The sequence below is a fragment of the Camelus ferus genome, chromosome 14 (genome assembly GCF_009834535.1).
Source record: "Camelus ferus isolate YT-003-E chromosome 14, BCGSAC_Cfer_1.0, whole genome shotgun sequence".
NCBI classification, from domain to species: Eukaryota; Metazoa; Chordata; class Mammalia; order Artiodactyla; family Camelidae; genus Camelus; species Camelus ferus.
This window is the reverse complement of record NC_045709.1, coordinates 6,689,518-6,703,634: the sequence shown is the minus strand read 5'-3', so window position 1 is coordinate 6,703,634 and position 14,117 is coordinate 6,689,518.

Below are 14,117 nucleotides of genomic sequence, written 5' to 3'. Positions count from 1 at the left end.
ATTAACATATACACACTAGTACATATAAAGTAGATAAGCAAGGACCTACTCTATAACACAAGAAACTATTATTAAGTAGCTTGTAATAACCTATAATGGAAAAGAATCTGAAAGAGAATAGAAGTTTATGTAAAACTGAATCACTTTGCTGTACACCTGAAATAAAACTATTCAAACAAAGTCATGATACAAGTACATGTTTTTCATTACATTGTATCTGCTTAAGCAACAGGTGTGTAAATGACTCATTTGAATTACACATTCTTCTCAAAATTTAGTTAAATCTCTAGGAAATACTGTGTTGATGTAAATTCCATCTGAACTGCAGGGTTTAACCAATAACTCTGCAAACTATGCTGGTAAAATTCCAAGGAGAACAGCAAAAACCTTAAGCAACTTGAAAAAACCCTGATAACAAGGCTGCCTTGTAAAGTTCTGAGCATCTGTGTGAGCATGTGCCTGGAGCTGAGAGACCTCGGCTAGCAGCCAGAATCCTCTCAGTAAAATGGAATTTCAACCAGGGGGACTTGAATTAATAGAGACCACATCTTAATGACTGGTAACTTGCACTTAGTAGGTTACTGCTACGCACCTCTTAGTTCTGTGTAAAAGTCTGGCTAACGGCCACCTCGTGGGCCACAAACCTCTTCCTGCAAAAGCTCGTTTTCCGGCAATTGGTGTGTGTTTTCAGGGACTTTGGCCATGAGAACTGAGAGCCCAACTTGTTTTGAGATAGATTTATGATCGCCTGGGGCTGTGAACCATACTTGAAAGTCACTGCACTGAAAAAGTTTTCTTTTGATACTGCATAGAAGTGTGAGCTACTTTGGGTATTTGGCTCTTTTGGTAACATTTAATAGTGCATTATTCCAAAGGAAAAGTCCTTGACTAAAGTGTTTCACATACACAACTAAAGAATGCAGTGCTATACATCTTTCATTGAATTAAAGTCAACTGTTATGACAGCCTATTGAATAGGACAGATTCTTGGAGTTTGCAGATAAAGTTACAAATAATGCGAGTAGTTAATATTTATCCCACTGAAGTCCTCCAAGCCCATCCCTCAGTACAACGGTGCTATGTCAGACTGCACGCTTGCTGGCTGCCCGGAGCAGACGTCCACCACTGTGGGGCGTATTTTTAACTACCAGCACGTTCCAGTTTATCTCCTGAGATCTTGTACGTTGTGGATTTGTGCTGCCATACACAGCTTCACACATTTAAGATTCTGTCTTACGCTGAGACCTGAGAGCCTCTTTAAGTGGATGTGGTTTTAGCAGGAGTCCATACAATTAAGTGTCTAGAAACAGCTGAGGGGAGGAGTCCTCCCGGAGTATTGCTTGTTCAGTGATGTTTCCCTCAGTTACTGACATCTCCCCTCCTGCGCCAGGATACACCTGACATCTGCCTTGGTGTATATATACACAGCGTTCTTTTCTGAGCTTTGAGGTGGAGCAGGGAGCACAGAACAGGGGAGACCAGCGCAGGCAGTGCTTCTGCACGTGAGTCCCCATTTAAGAGAAGGGAGAATTCGCATATCAGGTGACTCATTGGGTCCTCTGGGAGAGGACAGACCACACCGGCCACCCAAGAGGACAGTATTTTTCCCAGTATCATATGGCTACTAGACATCATTCAGTCCAAGTTTCTAACCTGTGATTTGACACTAAAAATCCAGCCCTGCACTTGGTGATTTTCCTCAAGCATAGAGACAGCAGGAAGCCCTAGTTTATTATCCAACGCAGCTTGTTGGTGGCCTCATCCACAGTGCAGGGTTATACAGTTACTCCACCTCGTGTATAATCTACCATTCCCTAAGCAGCTGGTAGGAATTTGGCAAGTCACAGGGAAAGCTGGCATTTTGTTGGACATCTATGCAAAGCAGAGCTGTGTGTAATTTCCTCTTCCTTGAGGACATTCATTTGGAAGTCTCCCTCAAGAACTGCCAATTTGTAGTTAAATGCCCGAACTAATATTCAGCCGGGGAGTGGGGTGGGAACTGGCGACTGAAAGGGGGAAAATTACTGCACATGAAATTAAAACAATAATACCTCTTTTGACTGCCTCACGGAGGTGGGATAATGCAGATCAACAGATGGCAAGGATAAAATTGGAAGCAAAGTCAACTTAGCTCTTGGGATGCATTCATTGTCTTCTCCATCACCCTCCTAGCACCCCATCGTGCCGAAGCCTCCTCCAGTGTCTTAACTTGAAGGGAGTCCACACGGATGGATTTTATAAAGTGGAACAAGGGCCGGGTGGCAGTACCCTTGGTGGCTGCCGTAATAGCAGGATGGTAAATACCAACTGCTGGCATCTATTAAAAGCAAAAGTGACTAAGCTTCTGAAAATTGGTTAAGTAATGTGCCACCTGTTCTCTGCTCCACAGACAAGGGAGGAGGAGGACTGGGTGTGAATGTGAGAGCAGCAGACATTTTAGCATCCCAAGAGCAACGTGGAGGCTTGTAATTTCGAGAGTTACCAAACCCCACGGTTTATGGGTATGAGGGTTGTGCAAACCCCCCTTCCAGCTACTCTCAATGTCATGTGGTCATCTTGCTGAATATTTTCTGAACCTTCAGGTTGCCTCTGTCTGAAGCCCCTTCCTACTCCACCTCCCTGATCTGCCTGTATTCATCTGGTCTTCTCCACACACCACACAACTCACGCCTCCCCTTGGTTTTGCAGTGCACACAGGGCTGGCCGCCCGTGCCCTTGGCCTGCATTGAGCAGTGCTGGGTTTAATGCTCTGCTCTCACTGTCTTACAATTCCTAATAAAAGAGAGGGCCCCCCAGTTTCATTTTGCACCAGGGTGCACAAATTAGGAAGCCAGTCCCAAATGCTTGCAGGGGAGGCAGGAAGGGGGCGTATGTTCTGTTAGATGCTGGTAATGGGTGGCGGGTGGAGCCAGGTGGAGCTGGGTGAGATGCTCAAGAGACATGGAGGTGGCTTGACGGCCCCAGTGAATTTTGTTCTCTTGTACAGATAATAGGTCACTGACCGGTGTATAATCAGATTCGCCCAAGAATACCAAAAGCGCACATTGTAAGTTTTGAACAGATGGATTTGACATTTGGCTCTTCTCCAAGGGAGAAAGGTGAGAATAGCTGTGGCCTCTCAAAGGAAACAGGAGGGTTTTAGGGGTTGAGTGCACCTCACCAGCCTTCACCATCCCAGACGCGGATTTTTGTTTTTTCTTAATCATAGCTAAGGCCTGCGAGCACATAACCCAGGAATGGCCCATTTGATGGAATGACCAATAGGGCTTTTCAATAGGGTTATTTGTCATTTATCAGGAGGGTGTGGGGGGAAGAGCGCAGTGTCAGTAGTAGAGTGTGTGCATGAGGTCCTGGGTTCAATCCCCAGTACCTCCATTTGAAAGAAGTGAATAATTAAGTCAACCTAATTACCTCCCTCTCCAAAAAAGAGGGTGTATCTAAGTTGCCAGCTGGGCACTGCGCATGTAGTCTTCCTACTTTGTATCTGGGTGTAGAACTTGGGAAGGTGCAAATAGAAAATTATTTTTTTAAGTAAGAAACTCACCCTTTCTCTCAGTATAAACATAGAATGAAATTCTTCACAAAGCCCTTCATTGCTGGGCCACTTGCTTACCTGTTCAAGCTCAGCTGCCTCTGCTTTGCATCTGCCCTCAGCTCCAGGGGACGCGCAGGGGGCACGGTTCTGACCCTTCGCACGAATTCTCTCTCCCAAAAGGCCCTCCTCGTTCATTCCTACAAGACTGCATTTCGTTTTATCTTGGAAGAGTTCACTGATTCCGCCAACCATTCCATCCACCTTCACCCTCGAGTGAGGTGACCCTCTTCCGCTTTCCTGAAGTCACTGAATTCCTTGTCTTTGCGCCATTGTTATCCCTGAAAGCAAGGATAGAGTTTATCAGTGTTTCTTTGCAGGTGGTATTCCATAGGGATTTGCTGATGGAGTAAATGATGAGCTTTCACCAGTCCCTGAAGTGCTTTGAATGCCGTTTTCCCCTGTGTTGCTCCTGTTTCCAAATGCAGACATTCAGTTTGGGAAAGTGGGTATTGAGACAAGAATGTGTGGTTTGAAGAAGGGCAGGATCTTCTACCTGAAGTGCCTTCTGCAGAAGCCATCAGTCCTGGCCATCGCTAATGGAGCTGGAGATTAAGGTACTTAATCTTAATTAAGAATGCTTTCCTTCTGCCTCAGTGGTGAAATCATTCTTTTGCAGAGCACTTACTGTCGTAGCTTAGCTTAGCTTTCCCTATTGTCTCAAGCTAACTGTCATTCTCTTTGCGTGTGATACTGCATATTGGACTTTTTCTTACCCTACTCTAGATTCCAAAGTTACATCCACTGTGCGATTCCGGAGTGGGACATGTGGCATTTTGTTGAATCTTGAAGAATGTAACACCCTTGTTTCGGTCATGCTTCAGAATTACCTGGTATGATTTTAATCATCAAATTCTTTGTGCTCCACGATACAGAGGAGTTTCTATGTATTAAAGTTAGAAACTGTAAGGAATCTGAGATTTTACCCTATTTGCAAGCTAACAAGTTAGCCTACCACAGTTTCATGTCCATTTTATGAGAAGACACAAGACCTCCAGGTCTGAGATAATAGGGTTTATTATAGCAAAACCAGCAGCCAGAGCAGCATCTTGCATTGGGTTCCACCCTCAGCCCCCACAGGGTGATGTGATGAGGGTCACGTGCTCTCTGCACTTGCGGTCGGGGGGAGCCTACAGCAGAGGAACCCTGAGGTCAAGAGAATGAGCTTACAAAGCTGCCAACACATCTGCCCATCTTTCCCTCTGGATATACACATTCTTCCCGGACCTGGAATGCGGGCACATCCCTGGGGAAAATGGGAAGGTATCTCTAGTCTATTGCCCTCAGATGTCTTTGGGGAGGTACATCTCTTAATATCTTCAGAGGGATACCCCATCTCTAGCTTCCAAGGGTGTGTGTTATTCAAATATATCCTTCGCTCAGAAGACCCAGACCATACAAGAACATGAGAGCTTCATGGAGAATTGTTTTCAGACACAGCAAACCAGTAAGAAAAAGGAGAGAAGGCCTACAGCAAAATGGGCAAGGGGAATAATCAGAGAGTCCTCAGAAAAGGAACTATAAACATATGAAAAGAGATCCCGCCTCACTCAGAATACAAGAAACACAAGTTAAAATTGCACTGTGATATTACTTCTGACCTATCGAATTGCAAAAACATTTTGCTACCCCTCTGTTGTGGAGGCTGCAGGGAAATGGGCCCCCAGACACCACATCACAAATGCATGTAACAGCTGACCAAGTCCTTCCATTTCTAGGAAGTTATCCTACACATAAAATCACTGCAAACGAACTAACGTGTACCCAAAGTTGTTCTTTGAAGTATCATTTGTGATAGCGCTGGAGGACTGCTTGAATACATTGTGGTATTCCTCAGTCCATTTGGGCTGCTAAGACAAAGTACCATAACGTGGGTGGCTTAAACAACACACCGTTGTTTCTCAGAGTTCTGGAGGCTGGAGCACAGCTGGGTCCTGATGGGCGCCCACTTCCCGGCTTGTCGACAGCTACCTTCTCACTGCGTCCTCACATGATGGGAGGGGTGAGAGAGCTCCCAGCAGCTCTTCTAAGGGCACTAATCACATCACAAGGGCTCCACCCTTATGGCCTAATCACCTCCCAAAGGCCGCACTCCTAATACCATCACACTGAGTGTTAGGATTTCACCATATGAATTTTGGGAACCCACAAACATTCACGCCATAACAGGTGTTGTGTAGACTGAAATATTCTGTATATTGAAACACTAAGCAGCCATAAGAATGAAGACCTCTTTATGTACTGCTATGAAACAATCACCAAAAAATATTTTTATGTGAAGAAGCAAAGTGCAGAATAGTGTGTTTAGAGAGAAAAAAAAAAAAAAAGCTTACCTGCGGGTATAGGCATAGAAAGTTTCTAAAGGATACATCAAGGTAGAAAATCTCTGGAAGGAAACTGGAAACACTCCACTTGCTTTCCGTAATTTTTCAATCATTTGGATGTATCACCTACTCATTAAATGAATTTGAATTTTTACAAAGCCAAGCCCCACACTACACCTACTGAATCAGAATGTCAAGCGTTTTAAAAGTCCCTCTGGAGATTCTGCCACCTGCTGGGAGCTGCGGAACCACCCCTGCAGCAGGAACAACCGGCAGGGAACAACTTCATTAGATAACCGAATGGAAGATGGCCAACACTGCCCTCTTGTGGGAACAAAATATAAAGCGCCAGAATGGAAAGGAGTCTTAAAAGTCAACAAACGCTCCCACCCAAAGCTCAGGACCCTCAACCTACAGCCCTCTTCACCCAGGTGCCCTGATTGCCTTGCATTTCTGCAGGTATCTTGGCTCATTTTCCACATGCTACATTATGTGATAATATTTTGATGCAGCCTAAACTTACTTATTTTTTTGTGGTGGGGAGGTTAATAATATCACTCAGGTGATCATGTTGCGCTTTCCACCAGCTGAAACTCCTGGTTGTTCTTTGTGACTGCTGCTGCTGCAAGCCAGATGTGCCCCACACAGACACGGGTGCAGCTGGGTTTCAGACTCATGTAGGAACTTACACTGTGACGCTGTTTTCTCCCTTTGCACACCAGATGTTTCAGCATCTGATTTGTGCTATACAAGGTTTCCTTCCTAATTTTTTTAAAATTCCATTTTGGATTTGCTAAAATAAACGAACGATGATACCGTTTTGCATCCATGTGGCAAACGTATAAGAAAAACTCATTATTTCTATTTCTGGAAGGGATCACGTGGGATGAGCACAGTGCGGTGGTGACAGTTTTGAAATCTGGGTCCTACTTAAAGCCCCACCACTTACTAATTGTTAGAACCGCAACATCTCAACTTCTCTAAGCCTTAGCATCTCCAACTAGAAAACGGAGACATACTTTGCTGGCTGGTTCAGTAAATGGAGACTATCACAGAAGTCTCTTTATCTGAGAAATTTCTAAGTACTGGCCGCTACTGTGAGTCAGGTATAAAATACAGGATGCCTGTCCATATTCTCTCGTATGTAGCCCTGAGAAAATGTTCCAAGAATATGTTTTAGAAAATAGAGGCACACTCTTGGTCAAGTGTAGCTGTGTTATAACCATAATTTCAGAATAAATGTGTTTTAAAATAATTTAAAATAATTAAAGGCCAACCTGCAATAACAACACAACAACAAAAAATACGTTTTAGCCCATGTGCATTACCTCCTGCCTGGCTGCTGTCCTCCAACCCTGTTTTCACTGAAAATCTTGCCGTCACACAGTTAGTGTTTCGAGAGACGGCTGGCAACATGGCCTGTAGAGTAAACCCTGGATGGGGAGCCACGGGGCCTCGCTCTGGTGCTGGCCCAGACCCCCACGGCCACAGAGCCATCATCCGAAGTGAGACGGTTAAGCTGGACGACCCTTGGTTTAAATCTAGGTCCTTTCCATCCTCTGTGAACTTATACTTCCTAAGCCTTTAGGGCCTTTGCTTTACTAAAACTCATTTGGCGGGGGAGGATATAGCTTAAGCGCTAGAGCACATGCTTAGCATGCACAAGGTCCTGGATTTGATTCCCCAGTGCCTCCTCTAAAAATAAATAAACCTAATTACCACCCCCCTCCCCCCCAAAAAACAAAACTTGTCTGATTTGCAGCTTCATGAATGGACCTAGAGATTATCATACTAAGTGAAGTAAGTCAGACAGAGAATGACAAATATCATGGTATTTCTTATATGTGGAATCTAAAAAAAAAATGATACAAATGAACTTATTTACAAAACAAATAGACTCACAGAAAACAAATTTATGGTTACCAAAGTGGGGAGGGGGGATAAATTAGGAGTTTGGGATTAACCTATACACAGTACTATATGTAAAATAGACAAACAAGGACCTACTGGATAGCACAGGGAACTATACTCAATACCTTGTAATAAGCTACGATGGAAAAGAATCTGAAAAAGAATATATATATATATTCTTTTACATTATATATATATTCTATACATTATATATATTCTATAATGTATAACTGAGTCACTTCGCTGTACGCTTGAAACTAACACAATATTGTAAATCAACTATCCTTCAATTTTTTAAAAAAGATAACAATTAAAAAAAAAAAGAAGAAAGTGAAACAAAAAATCCTCATCTGAGCCACTTTGAGATTTTCATTCAGGGCTAACAAGTAGTTAGATGTTACTTTATAGGTGAGCCTAACCCCTTCCCGTGCTGTGTGAATCTTTTCTCTGTATGCTCAGGTTCCTTTTGTTTCCAAAACAGAACATTGAAAATGCAAAGCTGATCCCTTTCTTGAAAGCTGGTGCCTTCGCTCTTGGCCTGCTTCTGGAAGAGGTGCATGAAAGGCCCACACGTGCTGTTGCGCTGGGGCCGGAGACGCCAGATCACAGCACCTTCCGCAGGCACCCGGTCTGGGAAGAGGATGGAAAATACGTGCCCAGAGACTGATGAAATACAATCCATATTTTATGGCAAGATGAGGAAAAATTTAAAATTTTAAACATAAAATTGTTCTGTGCCTGTTTGGGTCTCTCCCTCCCTTTCAATGTGTGTTGTGCATCTGCATTAACCAGACCTCCTCAGGAGGTAACATTCCTTCTTAATCCCAAGGGTCCTAACTCCTTAGGAGATAACTTCCTTCTTAATCCTGTAAGGGGCCACGGTGACCCTGCTCCGTGACTCGCTTTGTACCTGTGGATCTGGACTGTGTACACTGTCAACAACATGTCATTCAATGTGCAGCCCTCTCTGTCTCAAAACCTTCCACAACCGTGCTTTGACCTCTAACGGGCGGAACAGTTCTTAAAGCTTTCTGAGAAGCCGCTGCCGGGTTATAATCCTCAGTTTGGTTTGAATAACATTTTCCACTTCTTTCTTAGACTGACTGGTTAATTTTTTCGACAGGACATTATGGAGAATGAACACCTAGTTGGAGGATGTGCAAGACATCCAAGGCAGCAAACACTGGGGGCCTCTCCCTTCCGAGAATCTGAGATCTGAGACGATCCAGGCTTAGAGTGCTGCCGGAACAGGCATTTACAATACGACAAAGGAAGAATTTCCTAACTCCCACCAGGCTATCAGCCACTGGCACGACTTGCTAACATGGTTTTATGGAATGATTAATGTGGCAAAGCTGGATATCATTTTGGAATGTTTTTCACGTATCCCTTCATAAAGGCAAGGCAGGACCACAGGTGGGGCCTTTCAGCCCGTGGCTTGATGGCTTCTCTAGGCCTCATGAGATGGTTGCAATAAATTGTTTCCCTCCTCTTCATGCTTGGGTCCTCAAAATAGCTGTTCTCACTTCACTGTGTCCTGGTATTCTTGGACCCAACCTCCCTCCCACTGAGGTTCTAACTGAAGCCCAAAACTGGACCAGCCTCACTTCATATCTATCACAGGTGGATTTTTTTTTTAAATAGTCCTTCTTAGAAAAGATGACTCCAAACTTCAGTGTGGCAGAGTTGAAAATGTTTCAGAGTTGGGATATGCGATAAATGATTGAATAATGGCCCCAGTGACTCATCTGGATCCCCGCCCTTTGCAAGTGACTTTGTCGCTCCTCCCATCAAGCCTTCTCACTTCCTTTGTGGTGAGGATGTGGCAGAAGTGTCAGTGTGACAGTTCCAAGTTTAAGCTTCCAGAGGCCATGAGCACTTTGACTCTCTCGGGAGCATTGGCTCTCCCAGAACAATCCTGGGCTAGCTGCTGGAAGATGAGAGACCAGCACAGTAGAAGTGAGTCATTCCAGTTGAGATCATGCTAAACAGCCAGGTGACCTGCCAGCTGACGCAAATGCCTAAGAAAGCCTGGCCAAGACGAAACAAGACCAGAGCTGCCCAGCTAAGCTCAGCCTAAATTGCTAATCTGCAGAATCTTTGTGTACACGCCTGTGAGTGGAATATGTTTCATGTCTCTTGGGTAAACACCTCAGAGCAGAATGGCTGGGCTGTTATGACAGGAGAAGGTTTAACTCCAAACCCATTTGTTCAATACTATTTCCGACTATTCCTCTTATCCACGTTTAAGCCAAACTGAACTCTTTACTTTTTCTCAGACATGTCCCAGGATCTCCTGCCTCCTTGCTTGCCTTCATGTTAACCCTTTGGCCTGGAACATCCCTTTTCCGATCACCCCATCTACCTTAGCTCCGTTCCAGTACCACCTCCACAAAGGCTCTTTCTTCTTCTCAGAAGTGATGGTTCCTCCTTGGGAAGCCCACAGAGCTTTAGCTGTAGCATCCTTTTCATCTTTGAGCTCTTGTCTCCTCTGCTAGATTCTAAGAATTCTTGATGGCAGGAGCCCCCTCCGCCCACCCCTCTACTTCAGTTCTTTGCATAGGGTAAGCACTCAGCAAATCTTTGTTGAATTAAGGGATATAATTTATAAAGCATGGAAAGGGTTAGCATATAGGGTGTTTGAGAAAAGGGAATGGGTAAATTACTTGAAGAGAAGAAAGCAAAAAATGGTTACAGTAGCTCCTTCAGGACAATCTTATTTGCAAAAAGATTAAGAACTTGCCTGCCTTGTGTGATGTGAAGTGTTATTTAAAGGGCGCCAAGGTATCCTGGTTCTCTGTATCCCAGAATAACCCTCCTGCAATTGACCTGCTTGCACATCTGACATTCTGTCATCAAATATCCATTCCTGTGCAGAAATTGAGTATCAGCAGTCACTAGTATCACAAAAAAGAGACCACTAGGCATTAAGTGCGGCCGATGGAGGACCACACCACCTATGAAATGGTCTTGTCAAAAAGATCACACCTGAATCTAACCGACAAGCAACTACCGAAGTACAGCGGCACCTGGGGCAGAGGACACAGTAAACCACGTTACAGGGACGCCATTACCAGAGTCTTGACTGTGGGGGATTCTAAAGGACAAATAGCCTGTTTTGTTTTTTTAAGCAAATAAGCTGAAAGAAAAAAGAGAGGGGAAACTATAGATTAAGAGATTAAAAAAATACAGATCGGGGGAGGGTGTAGCTCAGTGGTAGAGTGCATGCCTAGCATGCATGAGGTCCTGGGTTCCATCTCCAGGGTCTCCATTAAAAAATAAAAAATAAAAAATAAATCTTATTACTCCTCACCACCCAAAAAAAGGTCCTGGGTTCAATCTCCAGTACCTCTGTTAAAAATACAGATCAACTAATTGCAATTTGTAGACCTTTTTTGGGTCTTGTGTGAAACCAACTGTAAAAAAAAAAATTATGATATTGATGATATTATGGGTTTTTTCAGTCTTAATCTTTTAAAGACTATTATAGCTGAGATCTATTTCAAAACAATATAGAAAGAAAGAAGTGGATGGTGATATAGATGAAACTAGACTGGTAATGAGTTGACAATCATTGAAACTGGATGATGGGCACCTGAAGGTTCATTATATTGTTGAAATTTTCCAAAATCAAAAATTAAAAAAACAAAAAAGACTGCTTTGGGGTTAACATTTGAGGGGCTCCAAAAGGCCTTTTATAAAGTGTAAGCACTCCCAGTAGGGTAACACGTGAACAAATGATAAATCATTAACATTTCAGCCCTTGATGGTTTCCAGTAGCTGACACAAAACATCTACCTTCCTCAGCCCAGCCTATCACCACCTCAGCCCCAACACCCTCTCCAGCTACTCCCTGAGTGAGCCCCGCACCCCCCAACACACCCTCCACTTTCCTGCCTCCATCTCCTTGCTGCTCAGGCCATTTCACCTCTTGGAACCTTCCCTCTTCCTCCCCCTACCTGGCTGAACCCACTGCTCTTCAAAGACGCAGGTAATGTTGCTTTGTCCGTGACTCCCCCACCCTCCTCAGTCAGAATAAATCACTTCACCCTCCATGCGTGCCCTAGAGCTGTTTCCATATGCTCAGCACATTGTGGCAACTTATAATGGAGAAGTCTGGGTTCTTCTCCAACCGAAATCAAGAGACATTTTTGGTAGATTCCCCATTTGAGTTAATATATTCTATTTATTCTAATCTTAGGCAAGGCTGGACAACCTTCATTTAGAGGCACCATGAAAGTCTATCTTCTGGCCAGAGTTAAGCAGGCTGCACTCAGACTTGATGTGCTGCAAATTCAAACAGCTACACGTGCTGATGGGTCGAGCATCTGAGGGAAGCAGGCTGAAGACAGACTGGCAAAATGGAGAGCATGTTCCTGGTCCAAAGGTGTGTTTATCAGTCACCTCCCATGGGCTGTGGTCCTGAGGGCATGAGGGCCCAGCTCTGGCAGGTTTTCTAAGAAAGCTAGGAAGTTCTCTTGCACAGGCCCCTTCCAAGGCCCAAATGTTTTTGTAAAATTTGCAAAACATAAGATATCTGTAATCAGTTAAGACAGCTCCCTCTATTTTAATTTCCATCACTCTCGTGCTAAGATTTGGTAGCACTGAAGTGGCTGCAGATAAGGTTTGCAGTCATTAACGTGGATACGTCAGTTACTGCCAGCCGTGCTGGCAAAGGAATGGTTTCCAGAAATTCTTCTATCACCCACTGTGACAATTTACCTAGAACTGTGATATATGCCTTAAAGATAAAAGGTTCAGAGGTCATATCATGATATAATCTTCCAGCGCCCAACATTGTAGGCGGTGGAGGAGAAAGTATAAAATATAGGGAGCTAGAAGCTAGTCTATGGAGTTGTCCACTCCTTAGATGTGTAAAACTCTGTATAAAATATGTAACAAAGTTATTTTGTATGCTTGTGAGATGAGAGTCCAGCATTGCCAGATCTTTTGATTTTTCAGGAGAAACTAGAACCCCTTCTTGCATGGCCCGCATGTTTTTGTATATATCTGCAGAATGAAGATGTGGCCAAAGAGTTCACAATAAAAAAAAAAATAAATAAAATAGGGAATACAGTGAAGTGACAGGCAATTAATAAAAATATTATGTTATTTTCCTAAATATCTGTCAGCTTTTTAAAATGAGAATTTATTGTGATTTAAAAAAATTCTAAATCATGGGTTTTCAACCCTCTTTTTGCTATGAACTTCTGTGGCAGTCTGGTGAAGCCTAGGAAAACAATGTTTTTAAATATATAAAATAAACTATGTATAATTACAAAAGACAATGCTGAGACAGTTATCCAAATATATTTTTTTAAATTTATGATACAGTCATATATTTGCTTTTTAGTGCTTTAAGAAGACCTAATGGCAGGCCTAATAACTACTGAAATGTTAAATGAGCAGACAGAATATTCTCAGCTATCTGCACAACTGTATTGTCATGTGACTTACATTGTGACAAAGTGACAAAGTGAAGGTATCCCTCTTACTACTGTGGAGTGTTGCTTACATCCATAATTGAAGAAAATGCTAAATTTCAGCTAGAGGTTAATGAAAATAAAGATTTTTTTTTCTACCCAGATGCACACCTCCTGGACTTTTACCCATAGGAGATGGGAACAGGTGTCCGTGGACCTCAGGTTAAAAATGCTTTTAAATGTTCGGTTTCATATCTAACTTTGGATTCATCATTTTATGTTCATTTCCTTAAACAGAGCTGCCCCAATTATATCAGATTTAGGTCGTATAAAACTTGATCTTCAGAATATATCTAGGCGATGACCACTTCTCCCTCATCATCTTTCACCTAAAACCATCCACGCTGTCTAACTGCTTTGCCCTGTGCCCTGTCTATTCACTGCTCTGCAGGCAGAGCGGGCCTTTAACACCCTGAGTCACATCATAGTTACTCCTCTCTCACCCTCCAACGGTTCCTGTCTCACTGAGAAGAGAATCCGAGGTCTTACTCCCTCCTGGAGGTCCGTGTGATAGGGGCCCCTCCCTGCTCACTCAGCTCCCCTGTCTCCTCAGACTTCCTATACACACTCCCGGCTTTCGGCTCGCTCTTTCCCCGGATTTCCACTGGGCTCATAGTCTCATTTAAGGTCTCTGCTTTCCTATCAGAAGGGCCTTTCCTGACCAGTCATCTAACCCGGCAACCCCTCTCACTATCCCTTATTCTGTTTGATATGGTATTACTACTTCCTGATAGGTCACATACTCACATGCTACCGTTTACACCCTTCCCTCCACCCAGTAGAGTGCAAGTTTCAAGAAAGCAGGGA